Here is a 24,940-nt window from a genome sequence, read left to right as displayed (position 1 = left end):
CTTTCAGAACTCACACTATACTTGTTATATACAGATATATAGAGAAATAAATAGAGAGGAAAAGAAGAAAATTCTGATAACCTTCAAATAACATCCTTTACAACACTGAGAATTTTTTTCAGGCTTAGGCTTCATCATGAGAGCTTATAAATGCCTTTCTATGTGAAGTTCCAGCTGAAGAGACTGATCATCTGAATAACTTTATTTTCTGGTAGACACATGCATGGCAGAAAGCCTGCTAGTACTCAGAACTGATTTAATCAGTTTTCAGACAACAAAGAAAAAAAAACACAAAACAGACCCAAAAAAAATCACCCTGAAGAGATACCAGAGCTTGTCATCAAAGTGACACACTTCTGACAAGAACTAGTGGGCAGTGACATGAGCTATACTTGCCTAAGACTGCCTTGGGACTTTTACAAATCCCTGGATGCTGGGCATATAGAGGAAGTCAATGAATTAACACTGGCATAAGAAAATAAGGAATCAGGCCCAATACATTGGAAGCTTCTGGCATTTTTACAACATTTACTACTAATCCTATAGTACGTCTAATTCTAAGTGACAGCATGTGGCATTATCATAAATGTCAGTTGCATTATAGTTGCCACTTTCACCCCCTAATCTTAGAGAAAGCAAAGCTGTTAAGATGTTGGAAAAGAGAGAGAATATTTTGTCCTGATGTTATGGACATATGATTTGTAGCATTCCACTATCATGAAGGGGAAAAGAAGTGCTAAACCTTCTGAGCTGCTCTCATAAGGTTTAGCAAATTACCAGATTCAGAGGTACAAGTGGCAGGATGGGGGAAGAAGGGCTGTTAGCTAAACTTTCCTAGCGCATCTGCTTCAGTGGAGGGGGGGGGGGCATGTATGTGTGCACTCATACTGATGGGGTAGTTTCAGGGGCTTACAAGAGATTACACATTGTTGTAATGGGATATCAAGGGTTTATCTGCATGTGCTGAGTGAGTTATATGAGTCGTTCTAAGAACTCTTGATAAAACCTGACAACCATGCCATCTTGGACTGTACTATATATATACACACCAGTGGTTTACTGAAAAAAAAATCAGAAAAATCTCTGACACCCTGAAATTTTAATTGAGTTTCTTTCACATATCCTTTTTTCTCTGAGAAAAAAAAATTAATTAATAATGTCTCTGTAAAGAGTGTAGAGTCTTTAAACTCTTCAGAGAAAGAGGAAAAAAATTGTGGCTAGTAGAATTACAGTATGACAAACATCAGAATGGATCAAGATGCCTGATGGCACTGATGAAACCCTTTAGCCAGACCAACCATATTGAGGGCAGAACACTCAAAACTAGTGACAGTTCCACCATTACACCTGATGCCACTCATTGCAGCTCCTAGTTGTTTTCTGGGACCAGCACTAAGGATAACATACCTATCACCCCCTCCCAGATGAACTAGAAAAAAAAAAAAAAAAGATTATTTGTGGGAGTAAAAGACTGGTAATCTTTTATTTCTTTTACTCAGAAGGGCCTTTTCTCATTCTCTTGTGCTTACACTCCAGGTAAAAGGAGTTTCACCATTAAAAGCATAATGCCAGTGGCACACAGTCTTTAGAGAGAATAGCATTAGCCAGTTTCAGTAATTTTAAACTTCAGTTGATCTTAAAATTAATTTAAGTTAAGCAAATCTAGAGCTTGTAAATCTACTAAGGATGTGCTCTTGACTGAGATTCTTTGGGATATCACAGACATTGGTTGTAAGTTAACATTTTTTACATTTACCAAACATCCTGTTAAAGCTTCTCAAGATTAAGCAGTTCATGTTACAATCAACTTTGTTTTAAAAAAATAAAATCATTGTTTGAACACCAACCTTTGCCCTGAGGCACATCTGCTGAGGAAGAGACAAAAACAGGTTACATCATCTTGTTAGCTTAAGATGGGGCCCTCAAAATATATACTGAAAACAGAATCTTAAGAAATCACATATTTTTATTATTCCAGGAATACTGAGTTGGCATGCTTACCATTGAACTCATAGTGCCAAAATTAATACAATTATGCACAAGAGCCTTGTTTTATACAAAATACAGTTTATATTTTCAAAATATTAATACTTGGCACATGCAGAAGACCTTTCACCATGGAAGAATTTCAGCTTGCCTCACAAACAGCTAAACTTACTGAATAACCCTACAAAGGAAAGAACGGTCCCTATCTGAAGTATATGTTAAGCAAATATCAAAAAGAATAGAAGGTTGTTCTCCCACTTTCACCCAAAAAGAAACAGAATTGGGAAGGCAGACCCAACTCTCAGGGATACTTCAGTAGTGGGTCCACTATTAGCACGTTGCTGAATGCTTGGATTCAGATACATGCCTCAGCACCTTGCTGAAGCGAGGTCCTGATCACCATGTCCATGCTCTCACTTCTGCCCTTCCAGCTTGACACAGTCATGGCAGAGCTCTCCCTGCACAAAAGGAGCAGCAGAAGCTGTAGACCACCTTTAATCAACACGCTTATACCTGCCATTAGCATCTACAGCAGAACCACTACCGATCAAAGGCTGATGTGACCCAATTTTGGTGAAAGTGAGACTTCACCTCCTTGCTAGCCATTGCAGGGACACAAAGGTGCTGTGCTCCAGCCTTTCCCCCTGCTGAACGCTCCTCCTTGCCCCTCCAGCCAGGAGTGCAAGCATGGGCTGCTTCATCTGTCACCAGAACTTGGGAAGCGCAAGCCTAAGGAAGTCAGTGAGCAAGATGAAAGGGAAAGCATGGTCACTCATCTTGAAAGAACTCATTTCCCTTCCCAAATTCATCTTCCTCAGTTCATCCATCTTCCTGCCACCTCCCATTTTGAAGTGAGGTGCCTTTCTTTCCTTTTTCTTCCTCCCTATCACAGTCAGATTGTCTGACTCTTTCATTCCCCCTTTTCAAGCATAACATAGTGCTATACCCAGGGAACATTTCTTCAAGGGAAGAAAACACACTTCATTGTGCTGCAGGGGTAGTAACACACCTGTCAGTGCACCTCCTGTGAGGTAAGACACTTGCCTCTTGGATAGATTTTAGCTTTGGAGGAAGTTTACAGGAGACAGTAAAATAACTGCAGGTGAGGTTTCCAATGACGAAGAGTTCCTTAGACCTGGCTGGCTGATGCAAATTACTGTGTGGCATTCTGGTGACCCTGGTATTGTCTTGAAAAAATAAACAGCCCATTATTCCTTATTCACCATTTGGTAGGATTTAATACAGAAAATATCCCTGGGAAGTGTATCTCTGCATCCTCAGCCACCCACAGGGAACTGCCAGTGCCCACTTGCCCCAGTTTTCAAAAATTCAGAATTTTAATACCACTTTTATTTCCATGAAATCTTCACCATTTTCAGCTGTTCAAATATCATTGTTCCAATAAAATACAAGCGCTGCAATGTTCCACGAGAGCCTTTTAAAACAACTGGATTATAAAGTGCTACACAAAGGGCATTTTGTCTCATTCAAATGGAATAATAACAAAATTAATCTCAGGAGGAAAAACACATCTCAGACAAGAGCTTGTACAGTGAATTTAATTTTTGTATGTCCAGTTGACATCCGATCTTTTGTGAATTCGGTGAAAGAGCTGGTTCCTCAGAATAGAGTTGCTTTTCTTATGACTATGATGGAGAACTTTTTGTGTCATGACAAACCGTTGCCAAGTAATAATAGTTAAACATGTAGCCATGATCATTACACATGCCATGGAGCTTATGGTCTGAAAAATTCACATGTCAAAATCTTCAGAATTAGATGCAATAAGTTAATCAGATAAATCCAAAAGACTGGAAGAGAAGACACCCCAAATTGTGTGTCTTCTAGCCATAGTGTTGGCTTAGTTGGCTCCCTCATTCTCACCCAGAGAAGCAGGCAGTGGTTTAGGTGCACAGCCCAGATCTCTTGGCTATCTGGCTGGTGTCAATCTAGAGCTCCATTGAACAATGCAACTTGTCCTCAGGGTGAAGGGGTTTTTTAAAGCTTGCTGTGCTCCCATATGCACCAATAATTCTGATGGAAAATTAAATCTCTCTCTGAGTATGCTTATGGGAGAGCAACCCAAAGGGCATGAAGACCTTATGAAGCCACCCTTGGCATTTTCAAGAATCTTCAGATTGAGTTTTTCCATGAGAGTTAGGTGCTTGAAAATACACATTTCAAAACCTGTTAGAACCTCCCAAAATACTTTCCTGCAACTTCAGGATCCCAAACACTATGTGAAACTCTGACCCTCAGTCACAGAAGTCAAACAGTGAGGCATCAAGTAGCTTGTCCAGATAACTTAGCTACTTCTTCTGGAATAAGCACTTTATGATAATATCATTCTGTAAGATTGCCAGAAGCTTGCTCTCATTCTCAGGATGTTTGGTCCAAGATTTCACTCAAAGCAGCTGCTCCTCCGATTCAATTTACTTTTATTTTGCACTATATCACATGTATTAAAACAGAAATTAGAATTCTGAAAACTTGAAAAAAATTTGCTAAATAAGGCAGTATTAAAAGAAGAAATTACATCCCCACAAAAGTGCTCCAAATTAATCAAGGAAGAGTTTAAGTAAAGTTGAGTATGATATTCAGCATTACCTAAATTCTAGTCCTACTTGATACTGATGGAAGCTTGTTGATACGTGATGCCTGTTTAATGACCCATGAGATACAAATATATTGCCCAAGTCCATTTCTTACAGCATATATGTAGGCATCGCACAGCATGGCTATGACAATAGCCATGACTTAATACCCTGGTTGGCAGTATATCTACACAGCCAGCTGATTGAATTACTGTTCAGAAATACTCCAACTAGCCTTAAATAGGAAGCAGAATAAATCAGGCTTTGTGGAAGTCCATTCTGTCATGGCTAGGTGCCTTCCAGTACTAAGCAAGGTTATATTAAGCTGCCTTGCATATTTCTAGTCTAAGATGCAATCTGCAATGTAGATGTAGTAATGAAAATGTTGGCAACATGAAGCCACAGAAAGTCAACCACCTGCATATCCTCAGAGTCAATCCTCTCAAACTAGGGCTCAGGCAAGGGTAGGAAAGTAAGTATAAAAGTTGGTGGAGCTTTCCTTCCTGGCAGCTTTCCAGGGACATTTCACCCACCCACAAGAGACCCTGTGCAAGGGCTTCATCTAACTCTAGACCCCTTTTGCCCTAAGTGAGGAGAAGATGTCAATGTCCTGCACTGTCAGCCAGGCACTTTTCTCTTACAGCAAAACTCTTGTAAGTCAGTAGTCTCTCAGTCTGATTCTTCCAAACTATCATATACAGGTGCTTATCTGACTCAGTTCATGCTGCTTTACCACTAGACAAACATACTATCTAAATGAGACTATTATACCAGGCATCTCTCTCTAAGTAAAGCATTATAGTTTCAGATACTCCATTGGCTCCCTGCATGATAGAGCAGCTTGGCACTACCTGGAGTTTCGGCAAGTAATACAATTTTCAACTCATTTCATCCTGAACTTACATGGTGATGGACAATCAGCCTGTAAGCCTAGGAAGCAGGAGGGGAGCTTGTTTGCTTAGTCTGAATCTCTAGAGTACGTTCACTGCTGTTCTAATGTAAATGTTTATGAGGGATGCAATAAAATATTAAACTAAATGAATAATTGATATTTACTTTATAGTAATTCGGATCCTTGCTTGTTTGAATAAAATCCATTATTTACAATATTCTACTTAACTAGGAGTGATTTCTCTTTGTTCATGCCACTTACTAATTACTTGTTCCATCTGACACATTTTCCAGAGCCATATTGAGTATGGTTATTGCATGTCAGTGTTTAAGGGCTTAGTATCCATTTTCCAGATACTCCGTAACACAAAAAGAAGAGCTTCACAAACATATTTCTTGCATGGTAGATGATCTTTAACTCTAATGGATTTTTGACATACACAATCATTATCAAGATGTAGGTATATTAATTAAAGCTGAATGATGGAAAAAGATCCACAAAACGCTTTATCTAGCACACGGCTTGAATTCAATACACAGGGTTTGTACTTACAATATGCATTAAGCACAAATAGTGAAATTATAATCTCTTTAAAAAATGCCCCCAAATTGTAAAAACTTCATACTGAAAGCGTGTTATACAGAAAAAATTATTCATTTGTTAAAAGGCTTCAATCATTCGATTAAAGAGCAAAAATTGAACCCCATGATTAATCTGCAAGCCCTGAAAAGTGAGTAGTTAAAATTGACAGTCTACAAACAGCACATAGCTTGAAAATTATCTATCCAAAATATCTGGAGCAACTTTATGAATTCCAAATACAGGTAATACAAACAATTCACTCCTGTTCTAATTAATTAGGCAATCAGTTCAATTAGTACAGTCCAATCTCACACATCAATTCATGTTACATATCAACAACCTGCTAACAAGCCACTAAGCCCAACGCACACTCAAGTTTTGTGCATATTTAGGTAATTACGGAATGCACAGTGAAGAAGGAATCCCATTTCCCTGCTAAAAGCAGGCATGCCCCATGGATCAACTTTTGTGACCTGTCTTTTAACACCGGGATGTGAGAAACGCCAGGAAGAGGAGAAACACTGAATCTGAGCTGCTGCCAGAAGTTCCACCATCAAATTATGCTGTGAATCTGCCTTGCAAAACTAAAGAAGAATGTTATAATACTGTTGTAATAAACATGACATAATTCAGACAAAATGCTTTTTGCAAATTAAGTGCCAAACATCTCCTCCTTGAGACATAATAAATGCAGTTGTGGCATGGTTGAAAGGCAGGCTGCACACATTTATCCTCTTGAAGAATAGCTTAGAAGAAGGGTTCCCAATGAACACGAGGGTATCCTGCTTGTTAATTCTTACTGATATATTAAAAACTAAGTGAATAATTGCATTTATACTGGCAAAATATCAGTCACCTTCTCTGGCTGACACTTTATGGGTAAGCAAGGGGGACTTGCATGATTTTGTAGTGTTATGCCAGTAAAATCAGTCTGGAAATATAAAGTGCCAGACTGCAATTCATAAAGTTACTTCACCTCTCATTGACCTCTGAAATTTTGCGGGAAGTTACTGGAGAGTTTGTATGCACAAGAGACAGTGGACTGAACTTAGGGAAAAAAATCACTGATTACTTCAGAGATCACCTAGAGAAGGACTTCAGACCTGAATCCAGCTTCCCTTTAAGCTGATCTGAACACAAAAATAATTGTAAACATCACCATTGAAGAAAATTTTGATTCCACTATTGACTTTTCAATTTTCAAACCACTACTCTTGGGGTTTATCTAGGCCACACCTGAATGTATGTGGTTTTGCCTGTGCTCTGTCTTTTTATATATGGGATTTTAATAGACATGTTATATACAATTACATTTATGTCTTGTCTACAATTCTGCAAAAGAAAATTTCTATTACTAAGAGCTACGCCCTTTGTACCTGCAGAGGACCTAACACACAGTGCTCTTGCCTAATTATTACTATATTATCCTTAATAAACACATGGAAAAACTTATTCAAATTCAGCAAAATAATATTGAAACTAACAAAACCCTTATTTCCAACCCTTCACTCCAGTCCTGTGCTGTTTTCTATGCACATAGAGGAGTGTTAAGGTAGGATTGATAGGACTTTAGACATCTATGACTTAGAAGTATGAAGTACTGGTCTGAGTTAGTCATATAGAGTCTTTTACAATCCATTGAAAAAAATAGGAACTTTTAAAGCATGAATCACCTCCCAAAGTAAGCATCTGCACAGGCCAAGTGAATTGCCTTCTGGGAATATCTATTTCTCTCCACAGATTTCAACACATTTGGGGTGTCTACATGGCAAAAGTCTAGGTGCGATAAATACTACTCAGTGGATTTCATTTGTAATTGAAAAGAAAACAAAAGTCTTCAAGAAAAATATGTGTATCCACATATTATGAGCCTCTGTTTAGCAGTTTAACCTAAATATTAAATCAAGATGGACAATCTAAGACATGGCGAGAAATAATGCAAACAGATAGAAAGAAGTACAGTGCCATGAATATTTCAATACCAGCCCAAAATAACGTGGCTTCTTCAAGCGACCATCTAAACCAGGCAGCACCACACATTATGTTCCTACCTGCACTTTAACTTCAGCAAAGTAAGAGGAAAGCATTTCAGATTGAACACAACCCTACCAAAGCCTTTCACACAAAATCCAGACAAATTGCAACTCAAAATCTATTGGTTTTTGCAGGTGCTCCTGAATTTTCCATTTTGGAACAGTGCCAAGATCAAAAGTATTGGACATCCCAAGAAGGGATTCTTGTCGTGGTATTTAACAGCCTGGATGACACCAGGAAGTGACAAATAATCTCAACTTTAAGCTGATTTCATATTTTCTTTTTTTTTTTTCCTAGAGCCAAAGGATTCTAAGAAATTCTGGCACTGTCCTAATACAGTGCTGAAATTAGAGTAATTACTTGAAGAAAACCTACTCCAGCCATTAGGGTTCCCATATAAATGCAGGCCCAGAAATGAGGAGTTTATTCATCCCTCTTTTCCAGGGAGCATGTATCTCCTTCCAGGCAGCAATACAAAGGGAGGCTATGAGCCTGGAAACACAAATGAACATTGCTTTCTAGAAACATAAAAAAGCTTTCCACCTGCCAAACGTAAAAGACCCCAGCTACACTATACGATGTACCTTTCAAGTCAAAGTGCCTGAAGCTTCTCTGTGTCTGTTTTCAGACCCATTAGATCAAGGTCTGATTGATTTTTGTTGCTTCTTTAAATCCTTGACTTCTTAAATGTCCAGGTATTGCCTTTTTACTCCTATATTTTGCAGTCCACCATCCTTCAGAGAGGCTTGACATGGATTGATCCAGACTGCAGTTAAAAGGGGCGGGCCACAGTACCATGGATTGTGTGGCCCTGCTATCTTCACAAACCAGCTTTCCTCAAACTGTAAACAAGAGCTTGCTGAGGATTTATTAGTGGATGAGCAGAGTAAACAAAAGCCTACAAGGATCGTGTCAGATTACACTACCTGTGAGCAGTGGTTTGCAAGCCTTTCTGAAGGAACTTACTGCATTTGTGAAATATTGCAAGCCTGGCAAAACCATGCAATGATGAGAGCTTAAGAGGATACTGGGTAAAATCCTGACAAATCATTCTACATCCTCCACAGATATAACATGCTTAGTGATATCTGAATTTGTACATTACAACACTTTAAAATGGCTAGTTGTAAACATGACTAAAACTAAAAGGATTAACATTCCTTAGATATTTCGCTTAAATCAGCTACTCCAAAGGAGGCATTTAGCCCAAGCATTTGCCATGTCTTCAACTTTCCTCTGTGACACAACACTCAGAAAAAAAGACGTACTTTTTAAAATTTGTAGGTGAATTTAGTGCTTGTGAAAATGAAGGATTTACAACCCTAACTAGAGCCAAACACAGTACATTGCAGAAATTTACATTCACGGATGACAGCACAGAGTTCTTTGGCTCTAACTTAAAACACCCTGTCTCCCTGGTTCTTCCTCAAATCAATGTTATTGGCTAAAGAATCATTAAAATAGTGCTCACAACACATTCATGCCTTGCTCACACTTGGTGAATGCTCAGTGAAGAAGGAACTACCTTTCTCTTTAAACACACCTTCTGAATTAAGGTGTGCCCCACAGATCACCTTTCACAGACGTGTATATTTGTTCATTTGCTTTCTCAAGGAAATCCATGTTAGGGAACATGTAGAGGGCCTGCCCTGAAAATACCAGATAATCCCCTCTCATGCCTCCCCAGCACTGGAGCTGACCTGAATAGAATAATTTTGGACTATTTTCTGGGAAATGCCTTAAACTGTGACCCATGGCATGGTATTGACATAACCTATGTCTGCTCCATGGGCTCCAGGAGCATTTCCCAGTTTTGGTGACTGTCATTCCCCTTCCCACACACACTCACATATCATGGTTCCCATGTAGAAATACCAGCCCAAAAAAGAACATGCCAAAGTGAATGTAATTGACTTCCACTGGGAAATGAAGATGAAGGATACTGGTGGATTGGGAAATGAGGACTAGAGAATCAAATGTTATTTATTTATGGATCAAATTATGAAAAGACCAGCACAAAAAATTCCATGTATTCGTACTATGTTTCCTTGAGCTCCAGATATCCATAAATCTAAGGAAATAGTTAAAAATTTGGTCCATTTCTGCTGCTGCTAACAGGGAATCCACTCAGAAACCCTTGTTCATTTTAGACAGGATCTATATGCAATAAAGGAACATAATCAGCCAGAGCAAAAAAGAAATTTTTCCCCTCACTTCTTTTACCTTTGGATAATGAGAATGCTGTCCAAACAGCTGACTGTACAAAACTGCCAATGCTGTGATCCAGACATAATAGTGATGAACAGTTAATCAGAAACCGCCCTATAATAAATCCTGCACAGTATTCTTTAGCCTTAAAATCCCGTCTTGCCACTAGTTTTCGTCACTGAAACGTCCATCTTCATACTTAACTAGGAACTTTTCTCATGCAGGGTATGAAAATGCCCGAAGTAAATAAAACAGAAGAAGCAGTAACACTCTTCTCTTATTTCTTGGGGAGCTGCTGCAACCTTCCCTAGGGCTGTCCTTCTCTGAAAACTGGTGAGGAACAGAAAAATTGCCACTGGCAGAGATGGTTGTTGTGGTATGAGGGACTCCAGGAACCCGATCAGCCGTGCTGCTGGAAGCACAAACTGGCAGGATCCTGGGCACAGGAAAGGAGGGTGCCACTCTGTATGGGTGACTAGTGAGATCTTACAGCCCTTCTGTCAATATTTGCCAGGTGTAAGGGTCTGAGGAAGAAACAGGCTGCCTGGCTCCGGTGTATCTGTAGTGCCTTGCCCCGCAGTCACCCTACTCAGTTCAAGGTCTCAGAGAAGGGAGCAAGAAGGACACTCCAGCCAAAACTCATCATTGAAAAGGAGATGCCATTACTTTACCACACCTCCCCTGCAGAGATGGCTGCAGTCTCAGCCGTGGCCCTGGCCCCTCTGCGCTCACTTCGACTCAGCTCCTGAGGTGCGAGCTGGACACCACGTCCATCACAAGCCAGGTGAACTGTGCGGTCTCCAGCCACAGGTCTGACGCAGCTCCCAGACCCCATGCAGCCAAGCTTGCCTTTTGCTCTGAATTTGGCTATATGCTCTGCTAAGTTCATGCTTTTGGACTGTGATAGATCAATGGCTTGCCTCCTGAGGGTCTCTTGGATGACCAGCACCCTTTGGAGGAATGTATAAACGGCGGGTGGCTGTGACCCGAATGGGAGACTGCTCTACACCTCTGCTCCAGGACAACCAGGGGAGACTAATGTGTTTTCATTGGTGAGAGAGATGGGCAAGCATCTATGTATCAGATGTAAAATGATATTGAAATAACAAAGTGTTTACTTAAATTCACATTGTTCAAACTATAGGCAACCTCACCTATTTTCCCTTTTCAGCTAGGATATTGACAGGTCCATTTTTTTATTCAGTTCACTTGAGACTTTAACATAACAGCTAAACTTTATGCTGTTAAATTCCCAGAAATCATTTTTATGTGGCCAAAGAAAGACATGGACACTAGAGATTTTAAGAAAACACAGTGGTGTTTATTTGATTTTCTTGTTACATAAATGGATTTTATGTACTGGAAAAGTAGCTAATCTTGATAGATGTGCATGTGGTAATACAGCTGATGGTTACTGAAGCCAGACAATGTGAGCTCTCTCTTTCCAAGCCTCTTATTGAGGAACTGTGCTGATACTTAAGTAAATAAAATGACAAAAAGAAAGGGGGTAGAAACACAGAGCTGATGAAGATCAAATTAAAAATAAGTCAACAGCAAGTCCTACTGAAATGCAAGTCCAGAAGCTGCAGCAGTGTCACAGCATAACACAAATGAAGAAAAATGCATTGATCTCTAGACACAAACGTAACAATCATTTCTTCATATACATCATTTGGGCATTTTAAAGGACATTTTTTTGGAATGCCTAAATTGATTCAGCTCATGAGATCATCACACAGCAGTCTCCAAAAAACTGGTGAAGCTTATCAAAGTAGTTGATGGATTACATTGCCCCACATACAACAGAGCAGTGTGAAACATCTTTCTCCACTTTGTCACCCTAAGCTTCAAATATAATCATTCCCTATATGTATCATTTGGATGTCTATCCAGAGCATATAACTTCTTTCCCCACATTTTTATATCTGCATTTTTCCCCAACACTGAAAAACAACAATTTATTTTAACTCTTGAAGTATACAGGATGCTACAACCCCAAAGCAAGAAAACATGCTGTGGAGCCAAATTCCCAGCACAGCTCAACCTGTACATAAAAAGAAAAATGGAGGAAAATTGTCTTACACTGTATAGTCTATGTTCAAGACAGAAGCAGAGAGGTCCACACAACTACTATGTTATTTGGGGTTTTTCTTGTACTTTATCCCACATCATCAGGCAGATCACTGAAAGCCATAGGACATAGCAGTCTAGCCATGTCCCAGATATTCTCTGCTATCGTTAGAGGTAGAAAGGGTAGCAATTTGCACAGGAGTAAGAGGTAAGAGCAAAGCTTCCAAGTGGAAAGAGGTAAGAGTAGATATCAGAAAGCCAATGTGAGCACATACGGTGGAACTCTAATAAAAGCATATGAAAGCTACATCCATGTTATACTTGCTCATGAAGCCTTTTATTCACGAGGTATTGACAGGAATCTATATCCTGCCAATTTAAAGTCTCTTTACTCTTCAAGTACTGTTTTAAAGAATGCACTTAAGAGTAAGTTCAGCATCATGCAGCAATTCTGTAGGGAAAAATCAAAGTATATTACTTCTTAATTATTTGTTTGCTTGATGATACCAAAGAACCTTGGCCTTAACTGTGCAAATACAGAATTAATAAAGGTCCTATATCCCAAATATCTGCTCCATACCAATGTTGCTGTAAGCCATACTCACGCCACTTGCACTCAACATGAAACCTTGAGCTTGTAATCTTTCAGGTATGTGCTTTACTTAAAGCATCTCAATAGTTCCATGGCAGCTCCATGGTCTCAATAGTCCATGAAAGTTGTTCTTTTAACCTGTTCTCTTAAACATCAGCCCACTAGAATGTTCAGTTAACTTGCTTGGGTAGTGGCAGCTGCCACACAGACCTCAGGGCTGGCTCATCTCCAGTCCTGGTGCTGTGACTGTAACATAGCTTAAGACACTCAGGTTATCTCCTATTCCTTTTGGAAAATGTAATGGGAACTTGAAGTTCCATCTCAGTGTTACCAGAGATGTTCATTTCATTATAGAAATTGGAGACCAAAATAGTTTCTTAGGTCATCTTATCCTGCAGAAGGATATTACAACAGCCCAGGCCTCTTAAAGAGCACTGCAAACATCAGCAACAAGCATAAGTGCAAGCACTTTCCTTGAATACCTGACCATTTTCTCCACTTCTTAACATATTTATTTTAAGCAGTAAGAATGAGTACAGCTGCAGCAGCTAAATTAAATTTCATACAAAGAATGCACTTAATAGGATGGGAGGGTAATAATGTACATGGGCACAAAAATAAATGACAAATTTGTTGCTCCTTCTGTGTTGATTATGAAAGGCATTAAAAGCAAGAAGAAATATGGGAAGCTTAGATGAAGACCAATGAAGGGCAACTAGTTGAAGAGTGGAGAAAGTAGTGAAACAGTTGTGATAACGGGAAGAGCGGTAGCAATGCCAATAACACAAATTGTTTGACGTGGATAGGCCACCTGATAAGAACACTGTCCTGTTGGCACTATTGGAGCACAGCCTAAGCAAAGGGTTTGTGTTCACATTCACATAGTTGCAGGACTGGTTTCACAGATTATGCTAGTTCTGGAAAGAGATAAAGTAGTTAACCAGCTGATGAGTGAGAGCTACAGGCAGACTGGCAGGAAGACACTACTTCATGAACTCCTGTGGAGACCGGTTTAACTCATGGCCTGTGAGGCATCTGAAGCCTGTCAAGATAGTTCATCAGCCCACCCTCCTCTATGCCTGCAGCTAGGCTGCTGCACAACACAACAGCCTTCACCTTTGCTGAGGGGGCACCCTGCAGTCCTTCCATCATGTGAGGGACTCACATCTAGCCTCAGGACTGTGACGTGGGCATGGGAGGAAAGCACGCTTCTGAGAAAGATGTAGACCTGGACCCGGCTGCTACCAGGAAAGCAATCATCCATACCACAGCCTTGTGCAAAAATAAGAAACATCCAGGAAAGAGAGGACTGCCAAGGGCAGGTGTGAAATATTCTGACGACTACCCCAGATTCCCACTACTCTCCTTGCTGGGGCCAACCAGGAGCAGGAATCAGTAAGGCGCACTGCATGTGCACTGCGCAGTGGTGACCCTATGTGTGCTTGGGAAGTGTGTCACAGACTGCAGCGTGCAGCCCTCCCCAGTACAGGAACAGACTTCATGGGCTATCTGGCCATCGGGTTGGGCATCACTTTTATGCATCATGTTTTCTCATTTCTGCGTGCCAGTAGATCTATGTCCTTCAAGTATGACATTTACTTTTAGTGTGGAATAATGCAGAAGAAATTATCATTGTCTTCAGCTGTGATACAGCTTTCCTTTTTATTGATTTAACGTAATACAATGACTAAAAATTATAGAAGTGCTTTGGCTTTGTGGTATTTACACCAGAGTGCAGTAACATTAACCTGGAAGGTAGGTCCAGTACCTGGTCTGCACATAAAACCACAAAAAATGATTGTATCATCAGTGACGCTCAAAGGTATATACACCTGCCAACTACTGCTTCCCCAAATGCTTTCAAAACGGTAAGCATAAAATCTCTAAAATCAAAAATGAAAAGTTAAAAGTTTCAACCTGCATAAGCAGCAGGATGCTTTGATCAGATCTTGTTTGTGATTGTGATAATTATATAGGAAAATATGTCAGTGCAAATGTTTGAAAAACAAAGGACATCAAAGCACCTAAGAAGTCCTGTTTGGTTATTCGCTTTAGAAGCATCCTTGACAATATTCCTGTTGGTAACAGCCTATCTCTCAAATGGCTAACTAACTGTCTGAAATAATTATAACAGAGCCATGGCCAAAGCTATAGCACAAATATTAAAGGCATAGAATTCAAAGCAAATAGGCTTATAGGAAACGAACAAAAATACCTGCCGTTTTGTTATACACAACTTGATTAACCACTGGTTCAAATCATGATACACATGGATAGTCATTATATCATAACTTGTCAGAAAATGTAACTAAAACATATTGAAGGAAATGGAGCAGCTATAGAAACAGAAAGTTAGTCTGAAGCATGTTATCTGCTAATCAGGAAGCATTTTTAAAGGTTTAGTGATCTAAATCTTTCAAATATTTCATAATTGTTGCATGTTGTATTCATAGCACTCAGAAAAAGTCAATTTAAGTGACATAAATTTGTCATAGGGGAGGAAGGTGTATTATATCAAATAAGGGCATGAACTAATTGAGAGTGAGAGAAGGAGATAAAGCTGATAGGTGGGTGGTTTGAAATAGCTTTTGCCTTCAAGGGGACTTCTGAACTTGAGCTTTTAGGAGGTTTTACAAAAGGGTGAGAATCGCGGAGGGTTGGGTTCTTTCAAGAGAGAGCACAGAAGAGATGAGACCGATTATACAATTACTCTAATATTATGCAATTCAGAAAAGGTCAAAATGTAGTTATAACAAGAGGGATGCCTTATCTGGTTTGCCATTTAAATATTGCATTTGTCATTTAAATATTGCATGGGTTTTGTGCAGCAGTGTGGGCTAGTGAGATGAGAAGCTGCTCCTTACTCTGGATGACCTGTTTGCAACCTGGACTCCCTGTTTTGCCATTATATGACTGAGAAGGCAGTGTTAACTTTGGCTTTCAGTCTGTGACACTTTGGGAAACGCAGTTTGGCAGAAGACTGATGTTTTGCTTGAAGGGATTATTTCTTTGGGTTTTTTGGATTTTTTTTTTTCCTGTGGCTGGTCAAATTAAATTAAGTTGTTTTCCTGAAGTAAAGGGAATTATTTATTATTATTCTTTGCACTCAAAGTTGGTTAGCTCTGCAGCATATGCAAATCTAATAGGGGGAACAGAAAAGAATTACTTTAATTTTTTAGGGTGGTTGATGATAAATAATTTCTGCCTTTAGAGCAGCCTCAGTGAACCACCCATGGGTGGTTCCTTCTGTTATATGTTAGGTATGAGAGGAAACATCAGAAAAAGCAAAAGGCTAGATTTAGCATGACAACTTAGGGCAGAAATTCTGTTTCTGCTTTTGGCTAGCAAATAAATTTGTACATACATGGAAATCTTCGCCCCCTGTTTTGCTAATATTTTTTCTTTTTAAGAACAACAGTTCTGAGTGTAACCTTTCCTTCTACCCATTTATACCTAAAGTGTTACTTCATGTGACACCATAAACTAAAAGCAACAAAGAGATCCACCAAATCTAACACAGATCAGAGAAACTGAAGCAATGTGGTCTGTGTAAGGAACCTTTACAGAAAGGGGTTAGGTGGATGAGACGGAGATAAACACTAGCATTTCCTCTCTGGCCATGGCCCTAGGCCATTCCCCTTTATGTGCAGACTGGGATGTGCTCCCCACTGTCTGCCCTGCTATCCTGTCTTGAGTCGCAGCCTCACCTACTCCCAGTACTAACAGTCAGTCCTTTTTTTTCCCCTCTTCCTCTTCCATGTTAACTCTTACTCCTAGTACTTCTGCTAACTCAAAAAAAACCAGAGAGATTGCTTGAGGTTAATCTGTAAGTTATTTAGGGGAAAAGGACAAATGACCTTCAGTTGGGCTGTGTACATGTTGCTGGGCCAGGTGGCACCTTCACCTTTTGTCTGGATAGAGGCCATCTCCCCATGCTCAGCCTGCAGTGATTCTTCAGTCCTAAATTAAGGGCAGTCTGGGAAAAAAAGGATACTCGGATCCACAGAGAAAGATGGGATTTCTGTAGGAAACAGGTAGCAAGATTTTAGGTGATGAGATTAATGTTTTCACTTTTAAAGCAAGATGGACAAAGAGATTTTGGGGAGGGATAGAATGAATGCTAGGGGACACTATCAAATGAGGACATGATATCATAATTTGCATTTGGAGGAGAAGGTTGGTAAAACCACTGGCAAGTATTTGAGAAGGCCCCTGACACCCTGTGAATGCTGCTTAAAGTCAATGTTCCTTTAAGCAGACATGTATCTGATTGCAGAATCAGAATCTACTCTGTTTGTGTAACTGTGGAGAACTTCAATGACTTTCTGAAGGACATCAGTTTATTATGATTGAACTCATAAGTTCAAATGTTTTTTAAACAAATGGCTTTAGCATAAGTATGTTTTTGTCCAAGTATAGGCTCGCTTTTAGCTTCGGGTCTTTCAGTGCTTTCTTAAGTATGATGACATTGGGTCAGATTTATCAGATAAGAATAAAATTAACAAAAAAACAATACTTGGGGTGCCAAGTACTAGGCTTTCAGGCAATGCGATTGTTAGTTAATAATTAATCACCCATTTGTTAGCCATACTTAAACAAAACTTATTACAGTTTAAATCAGGAATATGAAGATTAGGCCCTCAGCCATAAAATGGAATAGCAAAAACAAGAAAAATCAAAAGCTCAGACATCCACTGTTACTAAATACTATTCAAAGAATACCAAACTTGCAAATCCTTCCTTTCAGTCTAAGACTGAAAATTGTTCATATAAAACAGCTTAGCAAAGAAAAATATCTTATAAAATATCTCTGCTCATGGAAAGTGTGTGAACAAGAGGCCTTATGAATACATCTAAACATGTGATATTACTGTCAGACGAAAATGTACAAATAGTACTATAATTGGAGGAAAACATATATTCTAAAAATGGGGTGCTAACCAAATTCTTTAAGATTTTAATGAATTATAATTTTCCAGTCCTATAGGTAAATAAGAAAAGCAATATTCTTATTTCTAGAAGTAGAAATTTTGAATACAGAAACTGGAAGAAATCTTAATAGGCCACATTGTCCATCCTGCTGTTCAAAGATATTAAAATATGTACCATTCCTGTAATACAAAATCATTTCAAGGCAAAATTTTGTTTCTGTATGATGCACTGTTATGAATTATTACTGAAAATTATCTTACAAAACATGGCTCCAATTTATAAGGAAAACATCGACTTTAACTTATTAGTTCACACATGATGAGCTTGTTAGCCCTGATAGAGATTATTAGGTATTCCCTTTGAAATGAATGTGGAGGGCTAAAGATGGAAGACTAGCTGCTGCTGGACTAGTACCAGTGCCACCAGTATAACTGAAACAGCCACAGAGACTTTTCTAGATAGGTACAGAATGAAAAAGTGTCATTGGATGAGATGGCATGAGTAAAGTTTTCCCAACTTTTTAGTAATCCTTTTAGTAATCTTCACAACTAAATTAAAATCTTAATAACATGGCTTCTGTTGAAGACATGGTTGAGACTAGTTCTCCTTTGTCAGCCATTCTTCCAAATCTATTACCTAAACACCTGAAAACAGTACCCGCTATCATCTACGCATGAAACAAACATGATTGCAGTTCCCTGTATGAAAAGCTGGCCATAAGTTACCTCAAGTACATGTCCGAAGTCTTTCCCATTGAAGGAGTTATGTGTGAACTATGAAGGTTTTAAAGACTGTTCAACATCACATGTCCCACCTCCTGTCTCCTTGCCCTCCCTGCCTCAGGCAAGCAGTCAGGTTTCAAGAAAGCCACTCAAATACCAAGCAGAGGCAACTTCATTTAGTTAAGGCTCTCCTTCGCTTGTTGTTCACATGCAAAGGGAGATATAATCTGAGGTGAGATGCAAACTCTGGGCAATTGACAAGATATGATGAAATGCTTAACAAATGGCCTCATTTGTGCTGTCCACTGAGAAAGCTAAAAAGAGAGTTTCTAGGATAAAATTTTAAATCTGCGAAAGTAATTGCTTCTGACATCTCCAACTAGGCAATAGGCTGCCCAAACAGTGTTGTTCACTCACAAATTCTGAGGCTATAGAAGTGAGAAGAACACGGTGTAGATACAAATTAAAGCCTACTTATGATGAACAGCCTGGGCTGTTTTCTTAAACTCCTGGGTTTTGTGTGGAGAGGGGAAAAAATAATCTGCTCATAACAGTTACCCTTTTGTTTTCACATTTTTAGAAGTTGTTGTGGTGGTGTGATTAACAGCAAGGAATGGCCGCAGGGTAATTGTAATATGTTAATGAAACCCCACACTCCCGTACAACTTCCTTGAAGATTCTTTTTATAGATTTCACATTGGGAAGGAAATGAACTATAAAAAAATGTGCTACCTAGAAAATGATAAATCATTTACCACTTACATTTTTTTCTTCACCATATCACTCTCCAGCTTATTCAAACATTTAAATATTCACTTGTCCTCCCGGTGTGTATCTTTTCTGAATTTTGGTTCTTCGGGTGAAGTATGCAGGCATTATTTTCAAACTTAAGCAACCACATTCTGTCATCTAAATGACCTAATAAAATTCTTTTCAAAGTTGCTTCACATGTGCAACATTCCTTAATTTATCTCATTTGTTGTCAGGAATATGAATTATATGTGAACAATTTAGGAACCTTTTCTCTGGGTATCTAGTTTTAGTTATTTGAGCTTGAAAATTTTGGCAAGAGTTCATCACTTGGAATAATGAATCAGTGAATAAAGGACAATTTGTCACTGTAGGAAAAATGCCAAAAAATACATCAATCCTCGAGGTTTTCCATCAGCAGTAAATGCCTACACTCCTAGAACTGGTGATTCTATTTGAATGTATACAAACCTGGCCAAGCAATTCCTTTCTTTCAGACATCTTGACAAAAAAATTTAAGGTAGACTCAGTAATCCCCTCAGGGAGGGCTAGATACTGATACAAACACATTACTTAATGGCACTGATAGCCTCATTTGACTGGTGCCTTTTCTATGTTCATGGCCTTTATTTCTTGTTATCTCCTGGTAATTCATTGATGGTTTTTGATTGCATATGCCATGCACCAGGCTTATATCATCAATAAACTTCTTTCAGTAAATGGACAATAATGAAATATCATAATCAAAGCGAAGTGGGAGTCCTCTTAAACTGAACAAAAAATATTCAGTGTAGTGTCCTGAAAAGGAAAATATTCAATGTAGCCTCCTGTGCTGTGGTACTCCTACAGAAGCAAGCACTTCTCTCTGTTATAAAAAATCACAAGATACAAGGAACTTGCAGTGCCTTCACTGTAGTATTATGCATCCAACTAATTGTTTCCATACTACTGTGGGTTCTGCTATCAATCTCATGAAGAAGCACTATGAGCCTTTTTTCAGGCAAGCCGTGTCCTTTCCTTGCAATGTAAATGAAAGTTCAGAAGACATAAGAACCCGAGATTGTCCATTTCCATTAATTCAAACTAGTAGCCTATGTTACTTAAGCAATTTAATATTTTACTTTATTAATGCTTTATTAAAGTTCTTTGAGACACTGAAGGTATAAGTCAACCAACTGTCTTAGCACATAGTAGGTTTTGATACACAGTGGTGTAACTAATGTATGGACAAAAAGATAAACTTGTTCTTTCTCATGTCTTCCCCTTCTTTCCAAGAACCTCTTGCATCTCCTTTGGTGCGCCCCACAGACCACAAAGCGGGCATCTGTATGAAAGCCAACATCTCATTTTGAAGATAGCGTGGTGTTCACTAAATTAAGATCTGCTGGAAAACAATGATGCACAATCCACTTTTGAAATATACTAACTTCTGAGTTAGGTTCCTAGATGACTTACATGCCTATGCAAATTTAATTTTCTATTTTTTGTTACCTCCCTCACTAGCTCACTCAGCCTGTTCACTCATATACTCTACCTTCTTTCTTTCATCAGCTTGCTCAGTGTGCTAGGCAGTAAGCTGTTTGTCATAGGGTACCTGTCATTTCTTATATATCTGTAGAATGCCTCAGCTCTGCCAGGGATTGCAGATGGTACTGTAGTATAAGTGTTATAACTCAGAGGAATGTAAAAATAAAATCTGGTACATCTGTGTTACATATAATGATGTTTTATTTTCTTTACATGCTCATTATACTTTAACTAAAAATGTCAAAAATTAAGTGAACAGTGCTCAGCTCTGCAATGATTATATCAAGGGATGTGACAAAACCTTTAGCTGGTGCAGAATTCAAAATACTTAAGTGCCAGTGGATATTTTAACTGTACTGTGAATTATACCAGAGAAATAAGCCGTATATTTATATGCAGAAACTTCTTCTGCCACTATTAGGTAATTACCACCTTCCCCCACACACCCTCCCGCCCCTAATTCTTGGTTATACACTCCAGTTCACCATCTCTGTTTATCACCCCTGTTCTACATCTTCTTGCCATGCTCCACTAAAATCCATTCCTTCTTTCCAGCTCAGTAGCCCTTGTTTAGACTTTATTGAAAGAGCTTCCTTCTTTCCTGTTTTGTGAGTGCAAGGATATCCATCGACTGAGCCCCACAGCAGCCGCTCTGCAAGCTCCATCTTATGCAATCTAGGCATTCCTGTCCCTCTCCTCCTCCCGTTACCTGTATTAGCTCATTATTGCTGGACTACCCACACAGAGTGTCTAAAGCATATCCATATCAATAATTGGGAGCTACTGCTCCAAAAGTTATTACTAGTGCATTTTGGGGACGACTTCTAACATGATATGATCTATTAGATGGTCCACTAGACTGGAAGCCAGGACGCTTGTCTTTCTATTGTATGATATTCAGGCAAGCCATTTGATCATTTCTCTGCTTTAATTTCACCATTTTGACAAAAGACTTGAGTTCTCAGGATGAAAAATATTATAAGAGAGCCAATTTCCTTTGGGGCACTTAGAAGTTTATAGCTAAGTATGTAACAGAATAATTAAAACAGAGGCTGTCATTATATTCTGCTTTCCTCATGTCCCTTGTTTTCAATACCTATATTAGCTTAGATATGTGTAGATTTATGTGTAGCATATTAGAGTAAATATTGATATCTTAGGTGTTGAAATCCCTTTTTTTCCTTGACTATGTACAGCCAGGGCTCTCTGTTGTCCAATTAAGAATCTCAGTTGTCTAAAGGAAGGTAAAATTAATTTTGGCCTCAGTGTGTAGGCCAATCCTATCGTGACTGGTGTAATCTCTGTAACATGTCCCAGCTCAGCACAAGAGACAGTCACTTATGAATGGTTTAGGTCAGCAAAAGCCTCCTCCTGGCTAGTTTCACTGCCCTATGCCCTAAGCAAGGCATGGATAAGCAAAAATGCACTGTTCTAGCATTCCAGACCATCCCAGCTTCTGCTGGATTTTATTATATTAGTATGAACTTTGATGAAATGTCTACTATTCTAATGAAACCTTGTTTGGGTTTTCTGATGAGAGTTTTAGTTATTACTCCAACAGCAGAGGGAAAAAAGTAAAGATTATACGAGTCATGATTTGACACTTGAAGCAAATGTACTCCAAAGGAGGACTAGCACACATTAAGTGCTCTCCTATAATTTCTGATATCCATGGTGGCTGTCACCCACTAGCTGAAGCTCATAAAAATTTATCAGCACTTGACAATGCACTTGGAAAGACCGAATTCTCTGGAAATATGCTTCACTGAGGAAACACAGGAAAGTTGGATTGCTTACAATGAAGTGGTTGAAATGACTGCCAAGAAAAATGCATGCAGGTTTCATTATAACTATTAATCTAATAGGTTCACATTGTACTCTCTATTTAAAACAGAAACATATCTACAATTTCCCACACTTACACTACTATTAGCTTTAGGTGAAGAAAGGAAAAAACAGATGAGGCATCAGGCTTAGGACTGCAAGCACTGTGTGTAACCTAGAAGCAACCATGGCCATTTTTTTCAATCCAAAATAGAAATGGAAACAAACAAAACCTTCCATCCCTCTCCAGCCAATTTGCTTTCCATACAACAGGCTGCACTCAGTGTCCATTCCAAACACTGCTGCACACAAGCAGCCAGCCACTGGATTTCCATCCCCATTACCCTGGTCTTCCCATTCTTTGCCTGGTTTTCTCTCTACAGAACTGAAGGAAAGATTGGAGCTGGAAATGTGGTGCCAGATATCAAGTTCAGTTCCAGCCCATCTCTGATGTGATTGTTTGAAACGCAAGAAAATAGGAACTGAAGGGGTTACGTGCACCAGTGTGTCAAGAACTGCAGTCATGGGCTACTGTATTACAAATGTCTTTTTGTCTATCATCTAGACTGCTCCATAGAATATCTATACCCTAGGCCATGCCTATGGTATGTTCAGCCAGGTACCAAAACTTTCCTACACGCTGCAACACACTTGAGTCCTTTCATAAAAAGGTAAGGCACATAAATATCATGTGCCACAAAGGAGAGAGATAAAGGTTCTTGCCAATATTTGGCAGCAAGGGATTTTTCAAGTGAAATTTCTACAAGATGCTGAAACAAGTGATGTTCCATGGTACAAGAAAATGTTAAAAAAATACCACTTAGGTGTTCAATCTCAGCCACAGGAAAATCGCTTCCTGACCCCAAATCTGATCACTGGTTTAATCCTGAGTGTGTGAGCAATATGTACCAATCAGATGTGTGAATTTAATGCCACTAAAAATACTGCATACATCTCTGCCTAGCTGTCTCCATTGCCCAGAGGAAGGTGAAAAAAGAACTCACATTATGGATCAAAGAAGGAAAAATTCTTTCTAGCCCCCAAAAGTAATCATCGGAAGCCCTGAAGCATGGGATTAGTATAATATAAATACAGTATATACAATATATATTACACCACCTTTTAAATTCAAGCCTCTATTAACTATCTTGTCACAGATATTAAGCAAATTAAAGACTTAGCAAGTGTATTCAGTCACAGAATATTATCAATGCATTCCTGGAAAGAATTTCAGAAGCACAAGCACTGAAATTCTGCTCTACAAAATAGCACTGCATCTTATGCTTTTAACCCAACATACCAGGGTATAGAAGATTGCTTCATAAACCTACCATCTTCTCCAAGTTATTCATTAAGTTCCTAGTTTTGAGGAGGTGTTAAGTCACAGAAGAATCTGGCTCATAGAAGGATACTATTTTCCAGAAATATGACAAGTTTTTTACTCTTGGAGATTTTGGCTAGGGTTGCTGCAGGGTCCCTGTTATGCAGTACTGGTTCTTCAGTGCCAGATGCATCTTTGCAAATCAGATTATCTGCATTAAAATGGTTTTGGCAATCTGTGTTTTAATAAAGTAATGAGTCACAAGTCTTTCAGCATCCAGAAAATTCAGTACCCAGAATTACCTGGTGTTGGCACTTCTGTGGTTTCCCAGTTTCTGACAAGCACAGTGGTGAGGACAGGAGCAACTAGAGTCAGCCTAGATAAGATATTGTCAGCAGGAGTCCAACTGGCATGTTGCAAACATGTCTTGTAATGGCCATGAATGTGCAACCTTTCTGCCTGTGAAGGCAGCTTGAGGTTTTGATTATGAGTTATTGGATTAAGACTGAGACCCATTTACCAGTCAGATCATCTCTTGGCTTATCCCAACGAAGGATGAGACTTGCTGTCACACCTTGGCTTATGGTCACCCTGGTCCAATAGTCAAGGGTTTTCAGTAGGGCACAAGGCTCTGGCAGTCTGCAAGACTCTACTAGATGTATTAATCACCCTGATTTTCAGTTGACCTCTGGGCCATTTTTAATAACAGAGGCAGAGGTCTAGTTATTGAGACTTTTATTCCCAAAGGAGTCATATTTTCTTAATATACTGTTTTAATTTATGTAAGCTGCCCAGGTGCCAACATGATGGGCAGTATAGCAGATCTTAAAGAACCAATTAAGGAACCACAAGTAATTGAATGGCTTTGCTTAAATCATGATAAAAAAGCACCTGACACAGTAACAG

Source organism: Harpia harpyja, chromosome 4 (assembly GCF_026419915.1).
Source record: "Harpia harpyja isolate bHarHar1 chromosome 4, bHarHar1 primary haplotype, whole genome shotgun sequence".
NCBI classification, from domain to species: Eukaryota; Metazoa; Chordata; class Aves; order Accipitriformes; family Accipitridae; genus Harpia; species Harpia harpyja.
This window is presented reverse-complemented; position numbering follows the sequence as displayed.